This window comes from Alosa pseudoharengus, unplaced genomic scaffold (genome assembly GCF_046254945.1).
Source record: "Alosa pseudoharengus isolate Yale_2024_CS ecotype anadromous, Long Island Sound unplaced genomic scaffold, YU_APseudo_1.1 YU_APseudo_1.1_scf_20, whole genome shotgun sequence".
In the NCBI taxonomy this organism is placed as follows: Eukaryota; Metazoa; Chordata; class Actinopteri; order Clupeiformes; family Clupeidae; genus Alosa; species Alosa pseudoharengus.
Genome location: NW_027468664.1, coordinates 4,464,372 through 4,479,237, shown reverse-complemented (window position 1 = coordinate 4,479,237; position 14,866 = coordinate 4,464,372).

The window sequence follows — 14,866 nt, the reverse complement described above, 5'->3', positions numbered from 1 at the left end:
CCTCCTCTCCTTGATAAGTTTATCTATCTCCTGCTGGCGCCTAGATTTAACTACCTCATGTAGCCGTTTTGTCCTTCTCTCAATAGTCCCAAATCTTTCCTTACCATAGGTATAAATAATGTCTCCCATTTTCTCTAATTTGCTTTCAGCCGTCCCCTTGAGCTGACCCAGGATACTGACCAAATCACTATTAACATCTTCCCACATTCTACATTCTGCTGCGCCTGGCTATCTAACCCCAGGCCTATGACCATTAATCTTCTCCCTCTTTGGCTGACTGGCCTCTCTCTCTGCCTCAGTGCTAGAACTTACCTCAACAACAGGGGTACTGATGTCCTGCGAACTGTGGGTTTCTTCCTGTCGCTGGACTTCAACCGACTGACTTGATGCACTTCTTAAGAAATAGCTATCAATGCGGGGACCCTGTGTTCCCTCTACCAAGCACTTCTTTTTCCCTTGATGAATTTTCAGGCCCTTTAGACTTGTAACCTTCTGCCAACCACACACACACATCTGCAGCTTTTTCTCAGTTTTCTCTGAACTAGTGGCTTCCACAAACATGTTTTCCTTACTCGTAATCAAATTCGTTCCAGGGTCAGTAACCATGTCTATCACAAGTGAGTCATCTTCCGCCCCTGCTCTCGCTGACTCTAGGGGTATTTTTTCATTATGTCGTACTGTAGCTTAGTAGGGTGCAGCCCATAGCTTAGTGAAGCCTGGGCTACTGCCACAATGAGCTGCTAACCCATTGTAGCCCCGGCGGGGTCTATTCCCTCCTGTCAGCCGTCTTTCCGTGCTGTCACAAGGTCTTTCCCTAGTTGCCAGCTGCCCTATTCACAGCAGTCACTAGCCTACGCTAGCTTCAGCATTACATTAATACACAGGATTAGATGTTAAAATCCCTTGTGTCAAAATCCAAGGTAAAAACACATTCAGAAGCCCCTGCTCAAGTTTAACTTTAAAAAGCACACTACCCACAAATCCGCCAACAAATGGTCACAAGCACAATGCAAATGGCCTATCCAACAGCAGTAGCCTATATAGTATGCGGCATGTCATTGGGGTTATCAAGTGGGCACCCTCATTCACCGATGTTTCGTTAAGTTAGGCCCACGACACCTCATGAAGGCTTAACAGTGAAACCAGCGTCCTGGAGACACTCCCCTCCATGCTACCACCATATTACCACATTGAAATATCCACTACTCAAAATACTCTTAACCAGCCCAGGCATGGTCTAAGTTGGCTAGGTCGGTCCGTCCCGTTGATGTGGACTGAACCATAAACCATAAAGAACCTTAGCCAAGTACCATCACCCTAGGCACAGCCCATCACAAACACAAAACAAATTAGCCAGTTAGCTTAGCCCATTATCTTAGGCCCCATCCCAAACACAAAACAAATTAGCCAGCAGTTAGCAGTTAGCTTACACCCCATGCTGCCCCATATTACCACAACAAGCATCCAAATACCCTTAACCAACCTAGGCATGGTTTAAGTTGGCTAGGTCGGTCCGTCCCGTTGATGTGGACTGAACCATAAACCATAAAGAACCTTAGCCAAGTACCATCAACCTAGGCACAGTCCATCACAAACACAAAACAAATGAGCCAGTTAGCTTACCTTAGCTTGCGCCCCAGGAAGGGTAACTTCTCCTTACCCACCACCAAAACAAATGAGCCAGTTAGCTTACCTTAGCTTGCGCCCCAGGAAGGGTAACTTCTCCTTACCCATGACCAAAACAAATGAGCCAGTTAGCTTACCTTAGCTTGCGCCCCAGGAAGGGTAACTTCTCCTTACCCACAACCATTCGCTTGCCCGTTCTGCTGCTAAGGACATGTTACTAACCACCTGCCTTAGACTTCGACCACAAATGCCCAATTCAGACAGCAAGCCAATAGCAGATCTGGCCACAAACCCACGTGCACCGATTTCAATAGGCCTTAATCGTGCACTCCAACCTCGCTTAGCTGCCTCCTCTGCTATTTCAGTATATTTAGCTCTCTTCAGCTCATTGGCCACTTCCACTCTGTCTTCCCAAGGAACAGTGAGTTCAATGAAGTAAACTATCTTCTCTGAATCCGACCATAGAATTACGTCAGGACGTAGCTTAGTACTCACTATATGTGGAGGTACCGCCATCTGCTGGCCAAGATCAACCTTCATTTCCCAGCCCGCCCCATTTTTCAACTGGCCGGTTTTGCACCTGGCCTTCGCGGAACAAGGTTTATCCCCCTGACGTACAAAGTTAATTTGCCTTACCCCTTTACTAGCTGCTAATGAATTGACTTCTCTTCTTTTATCCTCTATTGCCGCTGCCACACATTTCAATACCTGGTTATGACGCCACGTATACCGCCCCTGGGTGAGACTTACCTTGCATCCTGATAGGATATGGTGGAGACTGCCCACACACGAGCAAAGTATGCATTTATCATCCTCACCAAACCATTGACTTAAATTCTTGGGAGATGGGAGCACATCATATGTAGCACCTAACATAAATCTGATCTTACTAGCTTCCATGCCCCATAGATCTTTCCATTTAATCTGTCTTTTTTCCACCCCTTCCCAGTTCACCCACTGCCCTTGTTTTGCCTGCGACACTGCCTTAGTACATCTTACAGCCTCCTCCTGTCTATGCATTTCCTCCACTACCATTTTCCTCTTTTCTCCTGCAGAAGCCTTACTCCACAAGGGTTTACTTGCACCCACCCCTAGACCCCCCCGCCCGTGCTGCACATGGCCCATTATATCTCTATGCTTCAATGCTGATTGAGCTTGCTTAACTGCCTGCTCTGGGTTCCACTTCCTCCCTGCATTAACTGAGGGTGCAACTTTCCTCACCACTGGGTCCTTGGACTGAGTAAGAGTCAATTCCAATCTAGCCTTAGCACACTTAAATTCCTCTGTCAGACTAGATATTGGCAACTCTACAATACCCTTCCCATACAAGGCTACACTGCTTAAGCAGCGTGGGACTCCGAGCCATTTTCTGACAAAGGAGTTGATCATTTTTTCCAACCTCTCTACCTTTGACAGAGGAACTTCATAAACTGTCAATGGCCACATTAGCCGAGGCAACAAACCAAACTGCAAACACCACAGCTTGAGCTTACCTGGCAGCCCCGACTTGTCAATTTTTGCAATACCTTGCCTAGTGACCTGTCTCAAGTCTTCAACCTGTGATTTATCACTAAGGCTTGCATCATACCACCTTCCCAGGCTCTTCACTGGTTTCTCCAGAACTGTGGGAATCACCTCCTTATTTATAGCAAACTTCTTATCTGTTACCTTCCCTTTAATAATTGAGAGACTCCTAGACTTACTTGGTTTCACCTTCATTCTGGCCCATTGCAGATTACTATTTAACTTACCCAGCAACCTGTTGGTGCATGGAACGGTTGTCGTCAAGGTTGTCATGTCGTCCATGAAAGCCCGAATCGGGGGGAGGCGTGGCCCTCCCTGCAACTTCTCCCCGCCCACTACCCATTTTGAGGCCCTAATAATGACCTCCATTGCCATTGTAAAAGCAAGTGGGGAGATGGTACATCCGGCCATGATTCCTATCTCAAGTTGTTGCCAACCTGTGGTGTAATCAGCTGTAGTAAAACATAATTGAATATCCAGAAAGTATGCTTTTACTAGGCTTTTAATGCTACCTGGGATTCTGAAATAATCAAAGGTCTCCCACAACAGACTATGCGGCACAGACCCAAAAGCATTAGCCAAATCCAAGAACACAACGTGCAGGTCTCTCTTCTCACGCTTTGCTAATTGAATTTGGTGCCAAATCATGCTGGTATGCTCTAAGCACCCAGAGAAGCCAGGAATTCCAGCTTTTTGCACCGTGGTATCAATTAGTTTATTCCTTTCAAGGTAATTTGTCAGTCTCCGTGCCACCACACTAAAGAAAACCTTCCCTTCAACATTCAGTAGACTAATTGGCCTAAATTGATTAATCTCCACTGCGTCCTTTTCTTTGGGAATAAATATTCCCCCAGCCCTCCGCCAAGCCTTGGGAATACTCTGCTTTTTCCAAACTATCTTCATTAATTGCCATAAAAATCTTAAAACATCTGGTGCACTCTTATACAACCGGTAGGGCACTCCATTAGGTCCCGGGGCTGAAGAGGCCCTTGCACGTTTTATTACTTCTTGCACCTCTTTCCACCTTGGTGGACTATCGTCGCATTGGCTACTTAATTCACCAATAGGTGGGATATCAGCAGGAAGTACCATCTCCCTGAACCTCTCCCTATCTTTGTGCACTCCCTCTAAATACTCCTCAAGCTTCTGCTTAGGTTCCAAAAGACTACCACTCTTCTGCATTACGAATAAAGACTTAACAAACTTAAATGGGTCTTTATAGAATGCTAGTCGGGCTCGTGATTTCTTCTTCCTATTTTTCCTAATATTTTCAGCTCTTCTTAGCACTACTAACCGCTCCCTCACATCTGCCTGTAGACAGTCAATACCTTCCTTCTCATCATCTGTAGCTTTTCTCCACTGCTTCTTAAGCTGCCTCCTCTCCTTGATAAGTTTATCTATCTCCTGCTGGCGCCTAGATTTAACTACCTCATGTAGCCGTTTTGTCCTTCTCTCAATAGTCCCAAATCTTTCCTTACCATAGGTATAAATAATGTCTCCCATTTTCTCTAATTTGCTTTCAGCCGTCCCCTTGAGCTGACCCAGGATACTGACCAAATCACTATTAACATCTTCCCACATTCTACATTCTGCTGCGCCTGGCTATCTAACCCCAGGCCTATGACCATTAATCTTCTCCCTCTTTGGCTGACTGGCCTCTCTCTCTGCCTCAGTGCTAGAACTTACCTCAACAACAGGGGTACTGATGTCCTGCGAACTGTGGGTTTCTTCCTGTCGCTGGACTTCAACCGACTGACTTGATGCACTTCTTAAGAAATAGCTATCAATGCGGGGACCCTGTGTTCCCTCTACCAAGCACTTCTTTTTCCCTTGATGAATTTTCAGGCCCTTTAGACTTGTAACCTTCTGCCAACCACACACACACATCTGCAGCTTTTTCTCAGTTTTCTCTGAACTAGTGGCTTCCACAAACATGTTTTCCTTACTCGTAATCAAATTCGTTCCAGGGTCAGTAACCATGTCTATCACAAGTGAGTCATCTTCCGCCCCTGCTCTCGCTGACTCTAGGGGTATTTTTTCATTATGTCGTACTGTAGCTTAGTAGGGTGCAGCCCATAGCTTAGTGAAGCCTGGGCTACTGCCACAATGAGCTGCTAACCCATTGTAGCCCCGGCGGGGTCTATTCCCTCCTGTCAGCCGTCTTTCCGTGCTGTCACAAGGTCTTTCCCTAGTTGCCAGCTGCCCTATTCACAGCAGTCACTAGCCTACGCTAGCTTCAGCATTACATTAATACACAGGATTAGATGTTAAAATCCCTTGTGCCAAAATCCAAGGTAAAAACACATTCAGAAGCCCCTGCTCAAGTTTAACTTTAAAAAGCACACTACCCACAAATCCGCCAACAAATGGTCACAAGCACAATGCAAATGGCCTATCCAACAGCAGTAGCCTATATAGTATGCGGCATGTCATTGGGGTTATCAAGTGGGCACCCTCATTCACCGATGTTTCGTTAAGTTAGGCCCACGACACCTCATGAAGGCTTAACAGTGAAACCAGCGTCCTGGAGACACTCCCCTCCATGCTACCACCATATTACCACATTGAAATATCCACTACTCAAAATACTCTTAACCAGCCCAGGCATGGTCTAAGTTGGCTAGGTCGGTCCGTCCCGTTGATGTGGACTGAACCATAAACCATAAAGAACCTTAGCCAAGTACCATCACCCTAGGCACAGCCCATCACAAACACAAAACAAATTAGCCAGTTAGCTTAGCCCATTATCTTAGGCCCCATCCCAAACACAAAACAAATTAGCCAGCAGTTAGCAGTTAGCTTACACCCCATGCTGCCCCATATTACCACAACAAGCATCCAAATACCCTTAACCAACCTAGGCATGGTTTAAGTTGGCTAGGTCGGTCCGTCCCGTTGATGTGGACTGAACCATAAACCATAAAGAACCTTAGCCAAGTACCATCAACCTAGGCACAGTCCATCACAAACACAAAACAAATGAGCCAGTTAGCTTACCTTAGCTTGCGCCCCAGGAAAGGTAACTTATCCTTACCCACCACCAAAACAAATGAGCCAGTTAGCTTACCTTAGCTTGCGCCCCAGGAAGGGTAACTTCTCCTTACCCATGACCAAAACAAATGAGCCAGTTAGCTTACCTTAGCTTGCGCCCCAGGAAGGGTAACTTCTAACCCACAACCATTCGCTTGCCCGTTCTGCTGCTAAGGACATGTTACTAACCACCTGCCTTAGACTTCGACCACAAATGCCCAATTCAGACAGCAAGCCAATAGCAGATCTGGCCACAAACCCACGTGCACCGATTTCAATAGGCCTTAATCGTGCACTCCAACCTCGCTTAGCTGCCTCCTCTGCTATTTCAGTATATTTATATATATATATATATATATATATATTTTATATCTACCTGATTACAGTGTGATCCACAACGCTGGATAGTCTCAATCCTGTAACCATGTGACAGACAACTGTAGAGACTTTGGAGCCACAATACAGCAGATCTCATCTTGTCTTAAGCTTTGCTATACTGTCTAATCAGACACCTGTCCTAACAGTGGAATAAAGTGAAATGATCTTCAATTCATTTTAAATAAAACCTGGTTTTCAGGGGTGGCAAGTATTAATATTCCTGTTAAATATCTCTAATAGTATTTCTTAACAGTCCTAACAACCTGTACCAAACAAATCTCAAGAAAGTTATGTGTGCCGTAGTAACACCTCCCCCATATGTTTATTTTATCCCTCCCTCCTCTCCCACACACACACCCACACACACACACACTCCCCGGCAGTAACTCCCCATTCTTTAGGTAAAACACTTCCAGGCATGGAAGTTGATGTTGAAATATATTTGTGTTTCCTTAAAATACTATAATGGCTGTGAGATGTTGCTCCACTCACTGTCACAGGTAAAGAGAAGTCTTAGGTTGAATAAAAGGTCACATTCTGCTAAAATGGGAAGACAGAAGTTTGTTAAAGAGCAATATTAAATTCCTCATTGTTCTTGACATTGAGGACATTGTTTCAAAAGGTCACTGTCACATGAACTAATACCGTATATGCTATGTCATTGTTAGACATGCTTAAGCTTTTAAACTGAGGCACTTACTGATAAAACTGCCTCTGAAAGGACTGATATTCTGCTGTTAAGATGACATAGGAACCGTTATTGTGGACACATGTGTTTACTAAAATGTAACAAAATGTGGATGCATTAAGCAATAGCATTAAGACTGCTTAATCCACTCACAAGGCAACATGCATGTCAAAGGCACACAAATTAGAAGCATTTTCTGGCAAGACACCATTGCTGGGAAATGGGCTTGTTCCTGCAAGCTGTAGCATATGCTCAATGCTCTATTCACTGTTGACTAAAGAGGAGTCTGCTTCCTTTCTGAATAGCCCTGCAGTATTTGTACTTCATGATGGACATAATGTAAACTGAGATTTCCATGAGGAGTTACAGTATGTGACTCAGGCAATGACTTAGGTTCTTAAGAAACAACTTGCTTTAAAATAAATGGCTGAAGTCAAAGGTTGCCTCTCACCATGGCCCTTATTTAAATGGCAGGTTTATCAACATGCAAACTTGTGGGAGCATTGAGCTGACTCATCAATGTTTGCAGTTAAGGTCTTGCCCCTGGTGTTAAATTAGCAAATAGATTTTGCTGTGTTACCTATAATTACCTTTAATAAAAATATTACCTGTTATTATTAAATTACCTTTAGTTAAAGTTCAAATTAGCGCCAATTGAATTTAAGTATGAGGACCTTCAGGTTTTAACAAGGTGCAGTCTCAGACTGAATGACTGACCTTTTGTGGTAAATTGCCTAATAAGAACTCATTTGAGGAGTAGCACAACCTAGTGAATGACATCTATGCAAAAACCTAGCACTTCACTGGTCAATATTGTGCGACAAGGAGACGCAAATTTCATAACACACACTCCAACATTATGAAAGATGCACATCACATTTCTGTACGTCCATATACAATTGACACATTTCGATATTTTAAGAACTGCTTGACCTACTATTTTGAAATGTTGATAGGCTGTACTTAATATCTTGTCATCACTACCAAAATCTTGGATACATGTCAAATTGCAATACCTGCTTGGGCCTCAATGATTGCCACTTGCAGATATAATTAAACATATTATAGGATAGTGACCCATGTCACTGTAGACCCATGCCAATACTCTGCGTAGTATTGTTTTCAAGATATTCCTAACTTCAAGTAATATATCCCTTATCCCCAACCCATTTCCCCAAATAGGACATATAAAACAGACTGAATTAGTCACATGAATAACTTCAATTATATTATTTCATAATTATATTAAACATATGAACAACATTCTACAATGGCTTAACAAGGGTAAGGCTTCCATCTACTGGAAGCATTTATGCATTACCTTCCAAAATGACTGGGAACAACAGACTGCTTTTTTTTTTTTAAATCTTTAAATATGATCTGTACCTCTCACTTTGAATTTGCCATTAAACAACTAGTTCAAACAGTCATAGATTTGTACAGTATGTATAGTACATGCTGACTGACATACACATGTACAGAGTAAAATACCAGTGGTTCTGCACCTCCTCTTATTCTTCATTAAGCAGGGCAGGGGGAAGACACCATGGTTATTATGCCTAGTGTTCCTAAATGCCCAGTATACAGAATAGCTCCTGACTCTGAGGGGTCTGCGTGAGCCTTATCTTCTCATTGTTCCACAAGACTAGTTGTGTTTGTATTTGACAAGCAATAACAGACATTTGGTCCAGAACATGCAAGGAGCCTGGTAAATAAGGAAACTATTCAGGGCATGTCTGTGCAGTTCCTGTAATCTACCCTGTCTCCTAAGTGGTTCTGGAAATGTAGGGGAGTGGGTAAGCTGAACCTGCTTAAATCAAACCAGAAGATTGTTTATGTTACTGTAACTACTATTGCTTTAATAAATATTACTATATGGCTCTTCAGAGTGCTGCAGAAAGTTCCATTCACATGAATGGGCCTTCCCAACATTCGGTGGTCTGCTAAATCCGTATAAGGGACCGTTCGTTATTTATGAACGGGATCACCGGAGGGATTTTGAGTGCTCCTATCAAAAGTTGCATGACTCTCCCCTGCCTGCTACATAATTTTCAACAACACTCCAGCAGCATTTTCAAAAATGACATGACCCTCCCCGGCCAGTTGTATTGATGTCTTCTGCCCACGCTCTAACGCGCTATGAAAACACATCTATATAGCCTATGCCTATGCTACTGCCCTAAACCCAACCTCTGCTTTCTGATCTTACACATCACACTTCACCAAGATGGTGGCCATGTCAGTAGATTTACTCACTAATATTGTTGTGGAAACACAATAAGCATGGAAACTAAATGCACACTTCCTGCAACTGCATTAGCCTACTTGAAAAGTTACTCCTCTAGTAAGTATTCACATGAAATAAAACAATAAAGCATTCAACAAAGCACACTGGGTAATAACAAATTCAACACATGAACTTGTTGCTATGGACTCGTCTCTAGGCTTCCTCAGTCATTGTAAAGCTGCCGAAGCTGAACATTATCCAAAACTCAATTTCTCCGATGAGCGTCAATTTGGGAGCTTGCTACACTCCTTCCTTCTCTAATGACTTGGAAAGGCCGTTTGCACAATTTCACAAATAATCACAGGGACCGAAAAATACCTAACATGCCAACTTTTTCCGGGTTTATCATTTTAACGTTTCCCCGCTGTCTTGCCGTTTTAATAGGCTATTTTCCCGTAGAATATCCCATATTACTGTAGTACTCTCATTACATTAGTCCTGCATTCTGGCCTGTCTCTGTGTTGTCCTGTTGTTACCCCTTGCCCTTCCAGTGAAACAGATGTATTCAAATCATCGTTTTGCTTGCTTGAATGCGAACTCAGAGTGATGTTAACCTACAGTAGGCCTATTTAAGTTAACGACGTGGTTGTCGTGAGAACACGATTCATTAGCGCTTGCAGTGTTCGGCCGTATAGGCTATGCCTACGTGCGCACCTGCCAGGCTACTCAGCAGCTAGACAAAGAATTCCCCCTGTATATTCACTCCAAGTTGGCCTACCATAACTTACCAACTACACTGTAGACCATAAACTGGCTATTTATATGACCAAATGTATTTGTTCAACTTTATGAAGCAGAATTACGCACTGCTACTTGGTAACACATTTTTGTTGGCAGGAGAGAGAATGACAGCGATTAACAAATTGCACTTGTTGCTGGTTACCAATAAATACTATATTTTTTTGCAAACAACAAAAACAGAAAGGATGGAGACAGCAAGCTGGATGTGTGGATGAATGTATGCTTTATGTTAAGCATGCACACTGTTTAAAGTTAGGCTACACGGTAAACTAGGCCTACAAGTAAACCAAAATTACATTTAGCTTTTTTAGGGCTGGATAAAGTTGACCAAATGGATATAGGCTGTTAGGCGTGAATAAAGTAGATTACTTTGTTGCTCCAACCCTTCCAACTTTAATGGGGACGAATGTTGACATTTTCCATATTTTGCGTGAGAAACCCGGGAAATCTCCCTTATTTTCATTGTTCAATGTTGACAGAGCTATGAAACGAAAGAGAACGTTATATGGCGACAGAAATCAACAATCAAACAAGCCACTTTGATTTTTTGCTGTTTTCATTAATAGCCTACAAAAGATGGGTGACCCTCCCTCCTAGACAAAAAAAAGTTAGGTGACCCTCCCCTCAACAAAGAATAAAAAGACATGACCCTCCCCTATTTTCCTCCGGTGACCCCGTTTATAAATAACGAACGGTCCCTAATGACTTCTGTTAAGTATATGATGACCGCTGTCAATGGCAACAGGTTTTGTGCTTCTGATTCACGTCTTTAATATCATTCCGTGTGTAGTTGGTTAGCTTATCACAATGGAACTTCATTGAAAGTGAAGGTCAGCAAGTAAAGACACCTGAAACTTTCACGTTCTATTTGTGTGGCAAACTATTTGTTTTCTCAGCAGAAGCCACAAAAAGGTAACAAAATCATTTTGTGGGCCCGCTTCGCGTCGGGGTCCTGTTCGTCTAGTCGGGACTTATGTAAGGGATAACGGCCGCCAAGTTGTCGGAATTAATGGACGCGGTGAATACAAAGAACTCAGTCCGAGTGGTGGACAGTTAGCTTGTTTACAGTTGATTCCATTGTTGCAAAGCCTGCTTCCATGCTCAACAGTCATTCTGCTATGGTTATTATAGTTATACCATTCATAAGAATTGATATGAAATGTTATGTAAGGGATAATGTATCTACGCTGGTCAAAATAAGTCCCTTCAGGGCGGAACTATAGACCCCTCCGCTGCGCGTTCCCAATTTTCCTAAGACCAGCGTTCTATAGGCCTACATTATCCCGCTTATTACACGGCTACTTGCCAAAACGAAATAATAAACTCCCCACGATATGACTTTAGCCTACATAGCCTAGCCTATTTTTTACGATTCATCGTGGCATTTGCTGAAACAAATAGGGGAGCGCGGGGCACAAAGTAACACTTTTTGGTTATGGCTAAATAATTCTAAAATCATTTGAGTTTCACTAGTTATACTTTTTAACAAGCAACATACATATCTCTGTTACACATATGCACTGGAAGTTTGTTTGTAGGAGCTACTGTTCTTTTACAATTCCACCGAGAGTGGCGATAGGTGAAATGTTACAACCTGCCCCATATGCGGGGTTAGTTGTAACACTCATCCCAACGGCTGTTTTTAATTAAATGAATTCAATAAATGTATCTGAATGTGTATGATAGAATAGGATCTGACTATTTATGATACATAAGTCATGAACTAACAACAGACGTGTGTCGAAAATTGACTTTATTTTCTATACGGAGAAATAACATGAGAAATATGCGCCAATGGAAGCAAAGAGTCTTACCAAGGTCAATCCTGCCAAGAAAAGCCCTCAAACCTGAAAACACATGAGGCAAAATGCAAAACATCACAACAACTAACTAAACTAACACTAATACGCGCATATTTTTGTATTGCAACATCATTGTACAGTATGAGTGGCTTAGTTGTAACAGCGCGTTACAACTAACCCCGCTGGGTCACGTTTGTTATAAGATAAGCTAGCTCCTGCTATGAGTTGGCTACATGTTTCAAAACGGTGTTCATTTTTAGCCTACAAGACGGTTATTAAGATGATAGAAGATTGGAGTCAGTGAGCTGCACCCACAACTCAGTAATGGAAAGACAAGTACCACCTAGACATTAAAGTTGATGTCTTCAAAAGGCGTTTTGCTGCAGATCTACGTGGAAACACGTCCATACTGACTGAAAATTTGTGGAACACCGTCTCATAGTAATGTGATTAACTGACCAATAGCATGCCTCGATCAACCCCCTTCAAATAGGGAAAAAGTCCGTGTTACATTTAACCCCGCGTTACTTTGTGCCCCGCGCTCCCCTAGTTCGCAACAACACACGCTGAACTTGAATCAAACATTCTTTAGAACACAGCTGATCAACCGTCTGCTTTCACTTTTGAATGAAGTTCCAGTCCTTGTGTAATGATATGAAATACCTGAATTTGAAGCATAAACTCCGTTGCCATTGACAGCGGTCATAATTTTTTAATAATGACCGCTAGAACTTTGGGAAATCCCATTCAAGTCAATGGAGCGTTCTACTTGCCTTGTGAAGAGCCGTGTAATAATCAGAATTAATGGCCACCCCACCAGCCAATCAAAAAAGAGTATTTCTTTTCTCCGGGTGATAATTTTCCAATGATGACCGACGGACAACAAACCTCCGCTGGTGCGTTTGGATCCGATCCGCCCTGCCGGGACTTTTTAATTGAATAATGACCAGCGTTGTATAGGTCTACATTATACCTAACATATTCATCACTGCCAACATGTCACATGTTGTGAATGTCCGTGCTTTGTAATAACATAATGTCATGCCATGTCGACTGACATTGCAAAGATAATGTCATGCCATGTCGACTGACATGGTATAATTACATGATTCCATACAAGTAGGCTAGTAGGCAATTTGGGGGGTCGGGGAAGAGTGAAGTTGCAAGGCTGGTTCTCAGTACAGGTAGGTACAGCTGCGAAAGGCACGCTTTTGTCCCTGTTACAAGTTAGTTTACCATCAAAATGAAACTTGCAACTTGCAACCTTAACATTGGACTGCCCATGGCAATCTGCATCAATAACACAAAGCCATAGCAATCAGCAACCTGGAAGACATTGGCCAATCAGAGCAAAGCCAATTTTGTATGTAAAGTTTAAAGCCCCCCCTTTTCTTTTACTATGGCACATAAGCTCTTAATAGGTTGAACGGCACTTCTGCCGCACTTTGAGCAGGTCTACAGCTTGTAAAATAGCCGTAGGAAGTTGCTGTTTGGGTAGGAACAGGAATTCAGGGCTCTCTTTCCAACTGCTGTTGGTGCATTCCCTTTATATTGTATCAGTGTCATTCCCTCTGTATTGTATATGTTTATAGTTTGTTGCAAAGATGCACATTTAGTTAATTTATTATTGTGCTTCTCACCTATAGGGAGACCCCGAGAGCAAATCTTCTTTAGTGCTGCTTTAATATCCAAACAAAAGTACAGCTGCAAAATCAGTCTACAGAGTTTTCAGAGCATGTTAGAACATCATGAGAAATATGAGTCAAGCCATTTTCTCAACAAAAAACCTGGCTGACTTTACAAAAGAATCCCAGCAATGTAATAGAATTATTAAAGCTGCAGTGGGCAGGTCTGACAGATTGAGGGGACTTAGCCAAAATTTTGAACGTTTACAACTCTCATGCCCCTCCCTCACTACCACCGAGCACCCTCTCATCGAGTTTGTGCTTGTCAGTGCGCACCAGACTGGACCAGACTGACTGTGATTGACAGTCAGATCTCACACAGCCCTGCTCTGATTGGACCAGAAGAACCGGGAGCTGTGGATTTTTGCAAAACAAATAACAGGCTCTATAGGTGAGGGTAGAAGTGCGGGGAGTTTTCTAAAACCGGCTGATTTATGTTGTTCTGTCGGAGCATAGTGTCGGTTTCAGTGAATATGGTCAAAAAAATCTTGCCAACTGCAGCTAATCTTGAGGGTGTTGACAACACGCTTTTTTCACCTCCACACTCCTGTAAGGGAGGCGCGTAGCAATTGTCCAGTCGCATTAGGAGACAATGTGAGTGCCTGGAGGTGAAAAAAAGTGTTTCAGTTCCCGCTAAGCTGAACCAGTTGTTTGACTTCAAGAACATCAATGCCGACAACAAGTTTTTTCCTGAAAAATATGCTAATTACTCCATTGACATGGTGCTTCCTTCCTGAGCTATTCATGCTTATTTGCAAGTACACATTGGGGGTTTGTCCCCACTGTCCACAATTCTTTATCTGATTTCATGACAACAGATAACAATGTTTCTATAAGGGGCTCAGGAGATTTGTTCTGTGTACACACAGTTTGCATGATTTCACATGCACATTGCATGTATATATCAGATGCAGATCTTACCACAAATCTCCTCAAAAATATTTATTTAATGCTGCACTGCCATATTTTCTGAATGCCAGGCAGAATTCCTGAAACAAAAATGTTTAACTACTGTACATGAATTGTGACTGAAAACATACAGTGATATTAGTATGGAAACCATTCTGATTATAATACAGAAAGGACAATATTAGTATAAGTAAAT